The following is a 14,552-nucleotide window of genomic DNA, read 5'->3' as shown; positions in this document are numbered from 1 at the left end:
GTTGCCAGAGAGGAAATGGTAAAAAATGGTATTGGTTTTGGTGGCTGCTGTAACAAACGATCACAAACGTGGTGCTTAAGCCAATAGAAATTTATTTTCCCTGTTCTGGAGTTCAGAGGTCCAAAATCAGTATCACTGGACCCCAATCTATGTGTTAGCAAAGCTGTGCACTCTCTAAATTCCACTTCTTGCCTCTGGGAGCTTCCGGTAGCTACGGGCATTCCTTGACTTGTGGCCACATCATTCTAATCTTCAAGGCTGACATCTTCCAATCTCTCTTTGCTCTATCTTCACATCCCTTTCTCTTCTTGTGGGGGTGGGGTTTGCAAATCTCCCTTGCCTCCTCCTTAAGGATACATGAGATTGCATTTAGGTCTCACTGGAATAATCCAGATATTCTCCCCACCTCAAGATCCTTAACTGATGCTCACCCTAGCCACGCACCCCTGCTCTTTTAAAGCCATTTCAGGTAATATTCACAGATTCTAGGGGCAGGGGATGAATCTCTCAGGGAGCGGTGACAATTTTCCAGCCCACAACAGAAGTAGTAGGTCATGGATATTTCTTGAAGGAACAGCGAATGTGGGATTTTTTGATCAATTACTTGTTGGGTGGGAGACAGAGGAGTAAAGGCAATCCTGAGATTTTTAGCCAGAACACCTGGACCTCAGAGGAAGATTTTAGAAAGAACAGGTTTAGGAAAGAAGATAAGGATCTCATTTTTTTTTTTTTTTTAATATCTTAAGTTTGAAAAGTCTACTAAATATCCAAGTGGTGATGTAAGGCGGGAATCAGACATAAATCTGTATTCCTATATTCTGGAGAAGGCCTATAATTCCAAGGATTAAAAATTTGTGAATCATCAGAGTATGGGTAGAATTAAAGCAATGAGACAAAGTGAGATTACCTAGTATGTGCTTCTGAACTGTGTTCACTCGGCTAAACTGAAGCATATCCCAAAATCTTTTTCCTTGTATGGTTTCAGATTAGCACTGACCAAAAAAGATATGTGCATGAAATTGCCAGGCAGAAGTGAGGCGGCCATCACGACTCTCTGAAGGGTGTGTGGTTCGATGCTGACAGAGGTACTGCTGAACTCCAGCTCAGGCCCTTCTCTCCCACTCTGCATCTTCTCTGCAAATCCTCTTCCCAACTGTTGGCCCTCCTGGCCAATAGTAGCCCCAGCCCTACCACCAGACTCAGAGGTAATGGCCTTCTGTATAGACTTCTCCAACTCTCAGTCCCACGGTAGCAGATGGATGTGCCTTTGGAAGCCCCAACTCTGTCTCCCACCCCAGTGGTTCCTAGTTAGGAAGTCTGCTCCCATCCCTTCCTGCCCCCTTTCAGACCTTCCTTCCCAACTGTATAAGGTCTTATTCCAACAATAAATCCCAATTCCATTGTGGTTGTGCTTCTCTGGTTAGACCCTGAACACCTATATACTCGGGGAGTGAATCCAGAGAGGAAGAGTTTAAGAACTGGGCCCTGGGGTTTTCCAATGTTTGGAAATCAGAGAGAAAAGGAGGAGTCAGTGAAGAAAACTAAGCAGGAGTGGACACTGTAGCACCTGAAGTTTATACAATTGGGAAGGGGGTGTCTTAATGAAAAAGATTATAAATAAAAATTTAAATTATACATTAAAATATACATTTAGAATGGGGAAAAGAGATGACATCAAATGACATTTTTAAAAACTGCCAAATACAATAAATCACAGTTTAAATTATGTCACTGTTGATACACCTCTATAATACTTTTATCCTTACATTTTCTGGCTGCACCATTTTCAGTCAGCTTTTCATATTACAATTATTTTCTACAATAATTTCCAGAGAAAATAGAAAAACAGTCATTCTTCCTTCTAGCATGACTGATCTCCATTTTCAATTTATTTTTAGTTTATATGCATAAAATGCATAAAATTGGTGTATTCACAAACAGGCTTCCTTGCTGTTTGTAACCCCGTTAGCAGTCTGAGCTCCACCAACACAAGAATTTTCCAAATTTGGGTGGCAGCCATGCTCTCCGAGTTGCTGTCTCCCTGCCCACGCTGCCTGGATGGCCTCCCAGAACCCTGACCTGCTGCTGTCAGTGTGGCCGCCGTCCGCAACCGCAGAGGAGCCAAGCCCAGCGGGGTCACTGCCCGGGGCCCTGTGGGCAAGAGGCCTCGGCAGGAGCTGATGACCCCCAGGATGCCTGGGGACAAAGGAATTTCTGTCTTTCCTGGACCAGAGAACCTTTTTGAACAGGTGGGGTCGATCCATGGAGCAGCTGGCACAGTGCATGGAGACCTGAGCTACAGTGAGCTCCCCCTGGAGCTCCCCAACAGCTACGCTGACACCAAGCCCATGGCAAAATTCCTCACGCCTGCTACCACACTTGCCTGGACATCTTGAAGGACCAACCCGCTCTCCATCCAGGGAACCCAACACTGATAGCCCTTTGCACACACATGCTGCTGAGCTGGGGGAAAACCCCACAGCCTTTAAGAAGTGTCTACAAGAAACCTACTTGAAACAGGTCTCCAGCCAAGAACCCTGACTGTCCGGCCTCTCTGCTTGTGTTGTCTTTTTATTTTCTCCTTAAATGGTCTGTCCTTTCCTTCATTTCTGTCTAGGACTCTGTATCTTAAGCTGTGGTGTCATTTTTGTGTTGTTTCTGTTTTTTAAATTAAATCTCTGGCTGAGCCTTTGTGATAAATATATTAAACAAATACATGGGGGTTATTTTCACCAAAAAAATCTTCTAACTTTGATTTTGGACAATCCTTCTTTTTAAAAGGATTTAAAATATGCAGTACATATATAATTGCTTTCTCTTGTATTCCTGATTAGGAGAAAACTTCCAATTTTGATAAGGTATCAAAGAGTTGAATTTCACAGGAAGAATGTATTATTTTACACATCTGGTGGTAAGAAGGATTTTTCCAGACTGCTTTTCAAACTTTCTCTTTTACTCTCATGTACCTCTGGTGCTGTGTGCCATGAGACAGATACCTTAATATCATGATTTGATTTCTGAGTAACACTTTTGTGTCTTGATGCCAGTTAAGTCAGCACACTAGGCAGTAGGAGCATTTTTCAAAGCCACTCCTGCACCAGGGGGATAGAGATAACTCCGACATACACAAAAGAAACTACAAAAGAACACAATATATCCCACTAAACCCAAACTAAAGGTATCTCCAACTCAACTTCCTCTAAGCCCCATCACCAAAGGGCTTGTAGCCATTCCAACATTCCAATACCAGCAGACACAAAGGGAAAATCTGAACTTTCTAACCTGGAAACTTTCAAACATATACACGAGTAGACCGTATGGTGCAGTAAATTCCCTATAGTCTCAGTAGTTGGGCTGAAGCAGAGCTTCTAGCACATTCTGTGAACAAGTTTGCTCAATCAGTTTAAATAGCCCACCATGGCAGGATGCCAAGGCCAGGTACCTGTCGATATTTGTTTGGTATATCACGCATTCTAGAAATGAAGGCCTGATCCTGAAAGGCCAGATTCCAAATCAAGCCGTATAAACCTTAGTTTTGTCATTTTTTCCCTAAAACATAGCCACCTGTAATGTTAAGAAATTTCACTGTGTTGTGTATGTGTGTAAGAAATTCAACCATCTGTATGAAAAGTTGTGTAGAGAACTTCTCTCTACTAAAGGCCCAAACCCTTATTAACCACCAGCATTTGTGCCCACAGACCAGCCCCTGAGACTACGGATGGACACTGTATGGGCTCCTAACTGAGGTGAGCACAGAAAGAAGCAAAGCCACTGATGAGAATATGCAGCTACCCAAGGCCCCAGCTACTCCTTTGGCTGAAAAACCTCCAGGTCATTTTCACTCACGTCTTGCCAAGTCCTGGCTTTGGCCAAATTTGGACAGTTTCTCCTTCATGTTTCTCAATCTGCCTCTGCTTCTCCTGTTCCTTTTTTCAGAGTAAGGTCTGTTCCAAGAAAATGCATAATATGGTTGAAAGAAATAATCAGACAGACTCAGAGAAGAAGCAGCAAAGCCTCAGAACCATCAGAGCCTACAGAGAGAAGAGGGAGGAAGAAGAGGAAGACAGTGTGAATCTGTCTTGCACGGTGGCAGCAGCAAGTGCTAAGGATGGGGAGAACGGTGCTGGTGGGCGGACGGACTGTCCTACTTGTTTGCTCGCACCCGCATCATCTCACCGCCAGCATCACAGTGGCAAGGAAAGGGAGCTTGTTAGAGACTCAGGATTCCCAGCTCTGTCCAGCTCTGTCCATACCCGCAGTTCACATCAGGACCTTATTGCAACTGTCTTCATTCTGGTCTGGTCCATTCCGTGCTAGTTGCAGCGAATTTGTATGAGATGCTGCAGCCAAAACAGTGTCTTTACCTCTTCCCTGCCAGACTCTGCCTTAGGCTGGGTTTCCTAGGACCCGGAGCCTACTAAACACTTCCAGGTCCTTCCAGGGAGCTCCCTGGATAACCCTGCAATTCTGGAGACTACTCAGACCCCTCCCCCTCCCTCAGAAAACCAGCTCTCCCACATCAATCTCCCAGCTCAGGACCTTTCTCCAAAGCTTACCTTCTTGACTAGAACTGACTGCCCACCGCAGCTCCCCACTTGTCTCCTGCCATCAGTCATAATCTCAAATTCATGCAGGAAGTCTTTTGCCCACAGATTGAACAATGACATTGATTTTCAATTGCCTGTCTCTTTGACATTCTCACTTGCTGCCCAAGGTGAGTGCCTCCCCTAGCCTTGTATGACCCTTCCCACATGGGCCTTTTCTCAGTGGGGCAATAAAAAGAAGTGGCTCGGCTATTTTGCAACCCAGAAGATGGATGATCAGATCTATGAAGTCTGTCCCAATATGAGGTTAAATGTGGAAATAGCCTTGACATCTGGAAACAGAATTTTTGCCCCAAAATTTGGCTTTGAAAGACAGCTGAGCCACTAAGTGTGTCACAAAGACTCGGTAGGACTGAAGGCAGCCCGCAGTTTTTAGTTTTCAATCAGCATTTGGAAATTTTGGCAATATACGATTTTCTCTAATATTTTTTCTTACAACAGTAACACAGGCAGTACAATTATTGTAGAAAAATTGAAAAATACAAAATAGGTTACAAAAGAAAATAAAACGAACTCTAATCCCCAATGGAAATAACTGCTATTATTGTCTTAGTGTATTGCTTACTTGTGTTTTTCTACTCATAGGTAATGCATCATTGCAGTTTACTTATACACATATAATATGAATTGCTTATTAACATCCATAGTTTCAATTACATTTTTGAGTATCCTCTGCATCTTTGAGAATGCTAAAGAATGATGTTATACTTCATTATGTAAATACTTCATTTTTTTTTAATGAGTTAAGTGCTATCTGACTACTCTTATAGAAAGGTATCGAGATCAACAGAGTTAAGTACTGATCTACCCTAAGCAGCTTTACAACCTTGGGCAAGTTTCTTAAACCTTGTGTGCCTCAGTTTCCTCTCATTTAAAATGAGGATAATCATAGTACCTATGCTGGGGCGACCAACTGGCTTGATTGGGAGAGCACGCAACTCTTGAGCTCAAGGTTGTGAGTTTGAGCCTGATCTTGGGTATGAAGATTACTTTAAAAAAATAAAATAAAATCTTAAAAAAAAATAGTATCTACTTTGAAGTCCTTATGTGGTGAGTAAAGGGGAAATAATGTGTTAAGTGCTTAGACTAATGTCTGGCATGCAGTAAGTATTAAATAAAAGTTATTCTTACCCTCATCATCTTTGTATTACTCCAATACTTTTTAATGAGTAAGTACCTTTATAATAAAGTGTTGATCCAATAATAATACTACTGAACAGTGGATGAGGGTTATGGTTGAACAGTCAAGGTTTTAGTGATTTGGAAGTTGAACAGCAAACATTTCCTGAAGCCCATATAGTGTAATAGGCAAGAGATGAGTTTTGGATGAAGACAAAGGTTAATCCCTGATAATTGTGATAAGCATTGCTGCAGTTAACAAAAAGGGCCTGTAACTGTTCTCAGAGTTTTGCTTTTAATAGCCTCACAACAACCTGAAAATATACATACTATTATTAGCAGGACACTGAGGCACAAGAAGCTATAACACTTACAGCAAGGCAACCGGCTAATAAAAGGCACAGCGTGGGGGTGCCTGGGTGGCTCAGTGGGTTAAAGCCTCTGCCTTGGGCTCAGGTCATGGTCCTGGGGTCCTGGGATCAAGCCCCGCATCAGGCTGTCTGCAAAGCAGGGAGCCTGCTTCCCTTCCTCTCTCTGCCTGCCTCTCTGCCTACTTGTGGTCTCTGTCTGTCAAATAAATAAATAAAATCTTTAAAAATAAAATAAAATAAAGTAAAAAGCACACCGAGGATCTGAACTCAGATGACCTTAGTGGAGAGCCTCTGCTGTTAAACACTGCTACCCTAGTTCCTCCTTATCCATAAGGGATGGTTCCCAAGACCCCAAGATACCTAAGACCACAGATAGTACTGAACCCTATAACTACCATATTTTTTCCCTATACATACATACCTAGGATAAAGCCCCATTTTTAAATTAGGCACAGTAAGGGATTAACAACAATAACCAATAATAAAATGAAACAATTGTAACAATATACCGTAATCACAGTTGTGTGAAGGTGATCCATCTCTCAAACTATTTCTATACAGTTGACCCTTGAAAAACGCAGGTTTGAACTTACGGCGTCCAACTGATACATGGATTTTATTTTTTATAAATACAGTACAATACTGTGCATATCTTTTCTGATTTTTTTTTAAAGATTTTGCTTATTTATTTGACAGAGAGAGATCACAAGTAGACAGAGAGGGAGGCAGAGAGAGAGAGAGAGAGAGGGAAGCAGGCTCCCTGCCGAGCAGAGAGCCCGATGCGGGACTCGATCCCAGGACCCTGAGATCATGACCCGAGCCGAAGGCAGCGGCTTAACCCACTGAGCCACCCAGGCGCCCCTTCTCTTCTGGTTTCTTAACGTTTTCTTTTCTCCGGCTTACCTGACTACACCAGCGCAGTATACAGTGCTGTGTTAATCGTCTGCTCGCGTTCTCGGCCCGGCTTCCATCATCTGCAGGCTATGGGTAGTTCAATTCTGCGAGGTCAAAGTTACACATGGATTTTTGACTTGCGGAGGCGGGGGGGGGGGGGGGGGTTGTCCCGCGGGTCAGCTGTATGTACTCACCTTCGTTCTTGTGATGACGTGAACTGATCACATGACAGGGCGCCTGGGTGGCGAAGGCAGTCAGGCGCGTGACTCTTAGTTTCGGCTCAGGTCCTGAGCTCAGGTGGAAAGACGGAGCCCGCCTTCAGCTCCGTGGTGGCCTGGGCCTGGAGCCTGCTCGGGAATCTCTCCCTGTCCCTCTCCCCCTCCAGCCCCCCGCCTTCTTAAAAATAATAATAATAATAGTAAAAAGGTGCGACGGAGACACGCTGAGATGACACGAGGAGGATGACGTAGCGTGTGACGTATGACGTAGCGTCAAACTCCCACCCACGTTCAGACGCTGAGTCAGAGGCGGACCCTCAGCTTCCGGCTGTGATTCTCCGGGTAACTGAGGTCACGGGAAGCGAGTCTGCGGTTAGAAGGGGTTTGCTGTATGTTGTTACGTATCTGAAAAAGTTACTTAGTATCAGTGAGTCTCTTGTTAACTAGCTTGTGCCCTTTTCCTTGTGGATTTGAGGAAACTCCGTGTTCTTGGTATACGCCCTTTGCCAATCACATGTGTTAAAAAGATCATCTCGCTTTAGGGGCGCTTGCGTGGCTCAGTGGATTAAAGCCTCGGCCTTTGGTTTGGGTCATGATCCCAGGCTTCTGGGATCGATCCCCGCATCGGGCTCTTTAAGCAGAGAGCCTGCTTCCCCTGCCTCTCTCTCTGCCTGCCTCTCTACTTGTGATCTCTGTCAAATAAATAAATAAAACCTTTAAAAAAAAAAAAAGATTATCTCGCTTATAGTTTCCCCTTTGCCTAACATAATGGAATCTCTTTATGAATAGCTCTTAATTTTAATGTAAATCCAAAACATCATTTCCCTGTATTCCCCTTTGCCTAACATAATGGAATCTCTTTATGAATAGCTCTTAATTTTAATGTAAATCCAAAACATCATTTCCCTGTATAACTGGTGAATTTTGTGCCTATATTATCTTCTAGTAGCATTATGATTTTCCTTTCTTTACAATTTACTTGGAACTGACTTTTTAAATATGGTGTGATGTAGAAGTCAGGACACATTTTATTCCCATATGGGTATCCAATTGCCATGACACCATTTATAGTGAAAAAACTGCCTTTCTCTCACTGCTCTTACAACGTCGCTTTTTCCCATAAATAAAGGGTCTTTATTTATGTGAGTTTACTCCTGAATATTCTATTCTTTCCTATTGTTCTATTGGTTCATCTTGTACCAACATCATAGTAATTGTGGCTTTAGAATAAATTTGCCAGTTTCTTCACTATTGTTGGCGCTTTGCATTTCCATATAAAGTTTAGAATCAACTTGCCAATTTCCCTAAAATGACCTGCTGGGATTTTGATTGGAATTGCACTGAACCTATAAATTACTTCGGGAAGAATTACAATTTTAGAACATTGTCTCTTTATTGTCTTCCAATCCACAAACATGGTAAATCCTTCTATATATTTCAATTTTAATTTCTTCTGATGATATTATATAGCTTTTATAAAACAATAAAAAAAAACAACACGTTTGTTCCTAGGCATCTGATGTTTTGAGTTATTATTGTAAAATGTATTATTTAAGTTTCGTTGTTCCTTCAGTACTATGTTCAATAGAAGTAGAGAAGTCAGTATCAGGCATTCTTGTCTCCTTCCTAATCACAGGTAGGAAGCCTATAATATTTCACTATTAATTGTGTTAGCTGTAGGGTGCAGGATTTTTTATGGTTTTTCTCCTCTGCTAATTTCCCTTCTCCATCTCACTTTGAGGTGCCAGAAGCCACCTTTACCTCAAATGATTTTCTTTTTATTTATTTATTTATTTTTTTATGTAATCTCTATACCCAGCGTGGGGCTCAAACTCACAATCACCAGATCAAGAGTTGCATGCTCTATTGACTAAGCCAGCCAGGTGCCCCTCGAAATATTTTCTTTATAAATTAGATTTGACTTTTCTGCCAAATTCAACCCTGCACTTCCTGAAGGACCCTTTAAGGCATCCCTGAGTAATGACCACCAAGCCTTTGCTTACATACCTCCTACGCCAAAGAGGTACAGAATCTCTTTGTTCTATGTCCCATGTATAGAACCAAATATTTATCTCAATTTAAGATTTTATTTATTATTTGACAGATAGAGATCACAAGTAGGCAGAGAGGCAGGCAGAGACAGAGGAGGAAGCAGGCTCCCTGCTGAGCAAAGAGCCCGATGCGGGGCTTGATCCCAGGACCCTAGGATCGTGACCTGAACTGAAGACCGAGGCTTTAACCCACTGAGCCACCCAGGTACCCCTATTTATCTCAGTTTAAAGGAGAGTCACCTAGACTTGCATACTGAAAGAAATGGAAAACCCAACTAAACAGTGGCTTAAATAAAGCGGGGGGTTATTGTTTTCATATAAGAAGGAATCCAGGGGGTGTCATCCCGGGCTGGTCTGGTGTCTCCATTGTACTACCAGTAACTGCCCTATTTCTAGCTGTCCGCTCCTTCACTTTCAGACTGAGCAGGGCCTTCAGCACCACATTTGTGAAAAGCATCCTCCACTTCCAGGCCGTGTTTCCGCATTCCAGAAGAGGTGAAAGGAAAGTCCAAAAGTCATGGTCCATTGAGTCCGCCCCTTTATAAAGAGCATATTCCCAAAAGCCTCACCAGGCAATTTGCTCTTCCATCTCATTGGCCACAAAGACAAGTCAATGTTTCACTGGGCCACCCTGAACAAAACTGAGGTTCAGTTAATAATAAAAAAAGGGAAAGATAATTGATACTGGGTCAGCAAACAACAGAGTCTGTTATAAGAGTTTACCTGTTTTCCCCTATTGATTCCTTTCCCCCATGAGAGAAGAGCAGTAAGAGCCTTTAACAATAGCTAAAAGCTCAAGAGACCAACCCTCAACTGTCTGGGAAGGAATGGGCATGAGAACATGAAGTCAAGAACAGAGGAATCTCTGAGAACGTACAGAGAAAGCAGAGTGGACTCCTGCTTCCCCTGGGACAGGAAGCTTAACAAGGGCCCCCAGGAATACCTCCGATTTCTGGTGGAGCTAGGAAGCTAACAGAGGGACAGAGCAAGCTGAAGACCAGAACAGAAACAGCTGTTGGCTGCACTTGCCAGCCCTCAGGGAATCACTTGTGCGCATGTTCGGCAAAACAATTCCATTTGATCTGTACACGTGTACAAATCATTGCCTCCTTCACTTTTTAAGTGCTTGGGATTATTCCTGTCTTCTTTAAGCCTTACGTTGACTAGGCCACACATGGCTGGGAGCCTGAACTTGCAGAACTACTAACTTGGTATACACAAGCCGTATACTGCTTACTCATTACTCTAGAACTCTCATTTTTTCGGGTCTACTACAGACTTCTACCTTGCATCAGGCCCCAGGCCCCATTGCTTTTCTCACTTGTCCTCAGAATAGCCATAACAGTATTGCAGTAGGGTTGTTGGTTTTTTTTAAGATTTTATTTATTTATTTATTTATTTGACACACTGAGATCACAAGTAGGCAGAGAGGCAGGCAGAGAGAGGGGGGGAAGCAGGCTCCCTGCTGAGCAGAGAGCCCAATGAGGGGCTCTATCCCAGGACCTTTAGATCATGACCTGAGCCAAAGGCAGAGGCTTAACCCACTGAGCCACCCAGGCGCCCCTTGTATTGCAGTTTTTAAGATGAGAAACTTGGGGCTCCAGAGGGAGCAGTAGCAAGGTTCAAATCCACATCTGCTGACTAATTCTGAAAGCAGGTGCATATAACAAAAAACTTGTCCTCATCGCCTTGAAATCAGAAAAAAACCTAGTCTAACTCCCTGGTTTAAGGAAGAAAACACACACACACACACACACACACACACACACACATACAAACACACACAGCCTGAGGTGTCAAGGACCTGGCCCAGAGTAGCAGTTATAGAAGGCATATTAAATATCTGAACCCAGTCATCTCATTTCTTTTTTTTTAATATATATTTTTTAAAGATTTATTTGTTTTGAGAGAGAGAGAGAGAGAGAGAGAGAACACAGAAGTGGGAGGGGCAGAGGGAGAAAGAGACTCTCAAGCAGACTCCCCGCTGAGTGCAGAGCCTGATGCAGAGCTTGATCCCATGACCCTAGGATCATGACTTGAGCTGAAACCAAGAGCTGAACGTTCAACCGACTGAGCCACCCAGACAACCCTGAGTCAACTCACTTCTTGACACAAAGTGAGAGTCTACGTAACTGATGCCTTTAGTGTTTGCAGGGTTAGTTCCACTTTTTTGCCAGAGATGGAGATCATTTTCAAACTCGAATGTGTCTTCAAGACATTTCATTAACCACATTAAAATTTTTACTTTCTAGACCAACAAAACACATAGCTTAAAAAACAAAAATCATGTCCTGAATGTAAAGAGATAGGGGAACTTGCCAGGAACTAGCTCTAGACACATTTTAGCTTGATGATTTTGCTGAAAACCAAAAACAAGGCAAAATGTCTTTAAATTCATCCAAATAAACTTTTCCTACTTTATCTCAGAGGAACCAGTTAGGAGGCAAAGGAGGGCCCAATCAGGAGGCCCAGGTGACCCACTGCTCCACTGCTTGACCCCCCAAGTCATCATCTGTTCCTTAGGGAGGCCTTCCCAAACCCGCTTTTCTAAATGGAATTCCTCATTACAGCACATTTGGGATTCTGCTTCTGGCCACGGCAGATTAACAGGTCCTGGACTAGCCCTCCTACAGCAAACAACTGTTAAGAGTGAACAAAATATATGGAATTACAGTTTCCAGAAGTCAGGCAAAAGGCAGCACAAGACCATGATTCCTGAGAGATAAGTCCCATGATACCCTTTCTACGGACACTTTCTAGACTGTGGCACGAGGAGGAAGCCAAACAGAGCACAGGGGTCTTGCAAAGCTGAGGAGACAGAAATTGGAAGTTTGGATTAGTAAGACAGTTGGAGAGTGCAGGGCGAGGTACATAGAGAAGGGAGCTTCACAGGGGGAGTTCCAGCTATCTGCAGGGGGGATGGGGGAGTTCCCCTTGAGGCTTCAGCTAAATACCAGGCTATTCATCTTAGGACAAGACTCCATGAGGCTGATCAAAGACACTGTAGAACTGGGGGTTTAACAAATACTGGAGCCTGCATAGGTCCATGACATGCTCAAGGACTGACCAATCAGAGTGGAGGAACGTCACTGGCCTCAGGCACTCGAGAGAGACCCCAGAGAGGCTGTTCTAGACCTACACTAACACGGCTCTAAACCAGCCCTTGAACATATTAAGGTGATCTGCAAATCCACGACCAGCCGGAACAAAATTCAACACTGTTATTAGAGAAGCAAGAGAATCTAAACACTCAACTATGTAGCATCTGTGATTTGTAGCATACAACCAAGAATTTCTAGACATGTAGACATGTGAAGAAGCAGCAAGATATGATCCATAACCAAGAGAAAAATAGCTAGTTGAAAGACTGAGAATGACAGAGATGATAGAATTAGCAGATAAAGACTTTAAAACAGCTATATATATATTTTTTTAAACAGCTGTGTCTTTTAATGGGCAAAATGTTTGAAGAGACACTTCATCAAAGAAGATATATGGACATCAGCATAGTGACACATGAGTCATTAGAGAAATTAAAACCACAATAAGATACCACTACACACCTATTAGAAGGTCAATATTTATTTTTTTAAAGATTTATATGAGAGAAAGCCTGTGAGTAGGGGGAGTGGCAGAGTTAGAGAATCTTCAAGCATACTCCTCACTGAGTGTGGAGCCCGATGTGAGACTTGATCTCATGAACTCATGAGATCATAACCTGAGCAGAAACCAAGAGATGGACGCTTAACTGATTGAGCCACCCAGGCGCCCCTGGAGTGGTTAAAATTTAAAAAATACTGACCATGTCAAATGTTGGCAAAGATACGGAAGAACTGGGACTCTCACACTCTTTTGATGGGAATAAAAAATGTTATAAATATTTTGGAATATAGCTTGAAAATATATTAAAAAAAATAAACATACACCTACTATATGATCTAGCCATTCTACTCCTAGGTATTTACCCAAGAGAAAAGGAAGTATATGTTCACATGTTCAAAGACCTACGTGTCTACAGCAGATGTATTTATAAAAACTCCAAACAGGAAAAAACCCAAATGTCCATTAAAAGATGGGTAAATAAACGAATTGTGGCATATGTTATGTCAGGAACCGTGAAAGCTTTTGAGATCTCATGCTGATTGCAAGCTAACAAGGTATCTCAGCACCGCTTCATAGACACAGAGACATGCAGGGCTTCTGAGCCGGACAAAAGACAGCTTATGGGGCGCCTGGATGGCTAAGTGGGTTGAGCCTCTGCCTTCAGCTCAGGTCATGATCTCGGGGTCCTGGGATCAGGTCCCGCATCGAGCTCTCTGCTTGGCGGGGAGCCTGCTTTCTCCTCTCTCTCTCTGCCTGCCTCTCTGCCTACTTGTGATCTCTCTCTGTCAAATAAATAAATAAAATCTTAAAAAAAAAAAAAAAAGACAGCTTATTACCATGGCAATAACGTAGCCAGAGTAACATAACTGTGTCCTTTTTCTGAGCTTCTGTCCCACTGGGTGACATGAAGAGAGCCAAGTGTTGCTCGCACACTCAGTGGGGTACATTGTAGCAGAGAAAACATTGACATTTGGAAGCCCTGATTTTATTTAGGAGATACTGTAAACCAGCCCATTCTCAAAGAGGTCCTCCACCAGGACTGATCAGTGACAGACTTCAGAAGAAGTAACGTGATTGATCACCAAACAGGATGTGTATCTGTTATTTACCTGTTGACCTGGGGACTGAGGAGCTGGACCTGTAAAATTCACAATTTGTGTAATTACTGTCAATTCAATAAGTCTGGCCAAGATTTCAAATACACTTCCCACCACTGCCCCCTGTCTAAATTCAGTCTCAGTTAGTCTTTTACCTAACACTATTACAGTTCTGGTATCTTAAACTCCTCCAAGTTAATGATAACGGCCCCAACAAGGCCTACTTCAAATATTACATCTGTGAAATCTCCCCCAATTTTTCCATCTTGTCCGAAGTTATCAGTTTCCCTCTGGACTCCCATAGATCTTGGGACATATATTAGTTCTGTCACACAGATCACGACAGCTCAGCAATCAGTTTATATGTCTGTCATTCACGGACTGTGAGTGGCACACGGTAAGAACTCAGTAAACCGTTGTTTACGGAGTGTTTGTGTTTTGTGAACACACAAAAGAATTCCACAGAATACTTAGGTGATCAGAAATAGTATTCTAGTTTCCAGAAAAGTGACTATTGAGATATAAATCGTTCATGCTATTTTATCCCTTTTCAATAGATCATTTAAAAGTAGGCGAAAATCAATTTTTGCCTACT

The 14,552-nt window shown here is 42.8% G+C and overlaps 1 pseudogene; it reads left to right on the top strand.

The window, feature by feature from the left end:
* The first annotated feature begins 2,058 nt into the window (after nucleotides 1-2,058).
* On the top strand, nucleotides 2,059-2,541 carry LOC111154308 (annotated as a pseudogene).
* Nucleotides 2,542-14,552: the final 12,011 nt, after the last annotated feature.

This window comes from Enhydra lutris, unplaced genomic scaffold (genome assembly GCF_002288905.1).
Source record: "Enhydra lutris kenyoni isolate GAN:26980312 unplaced genomic scaffold, ASM228890v2 scaffoldscaffold36, whole genome shotgun sequence".
Classification (NCBI taxonomy): domain Eukaryota; kingdom Metazoa; phylum Chordata; class Mammalia; order Carnivora; family Mustelidae; genus Enhydra; species Enhydra lutris.
Note: the sequence above shows the minus strand (reverse complement) of the source record. Positions and strands in the feature narration are given on the sequence as shown.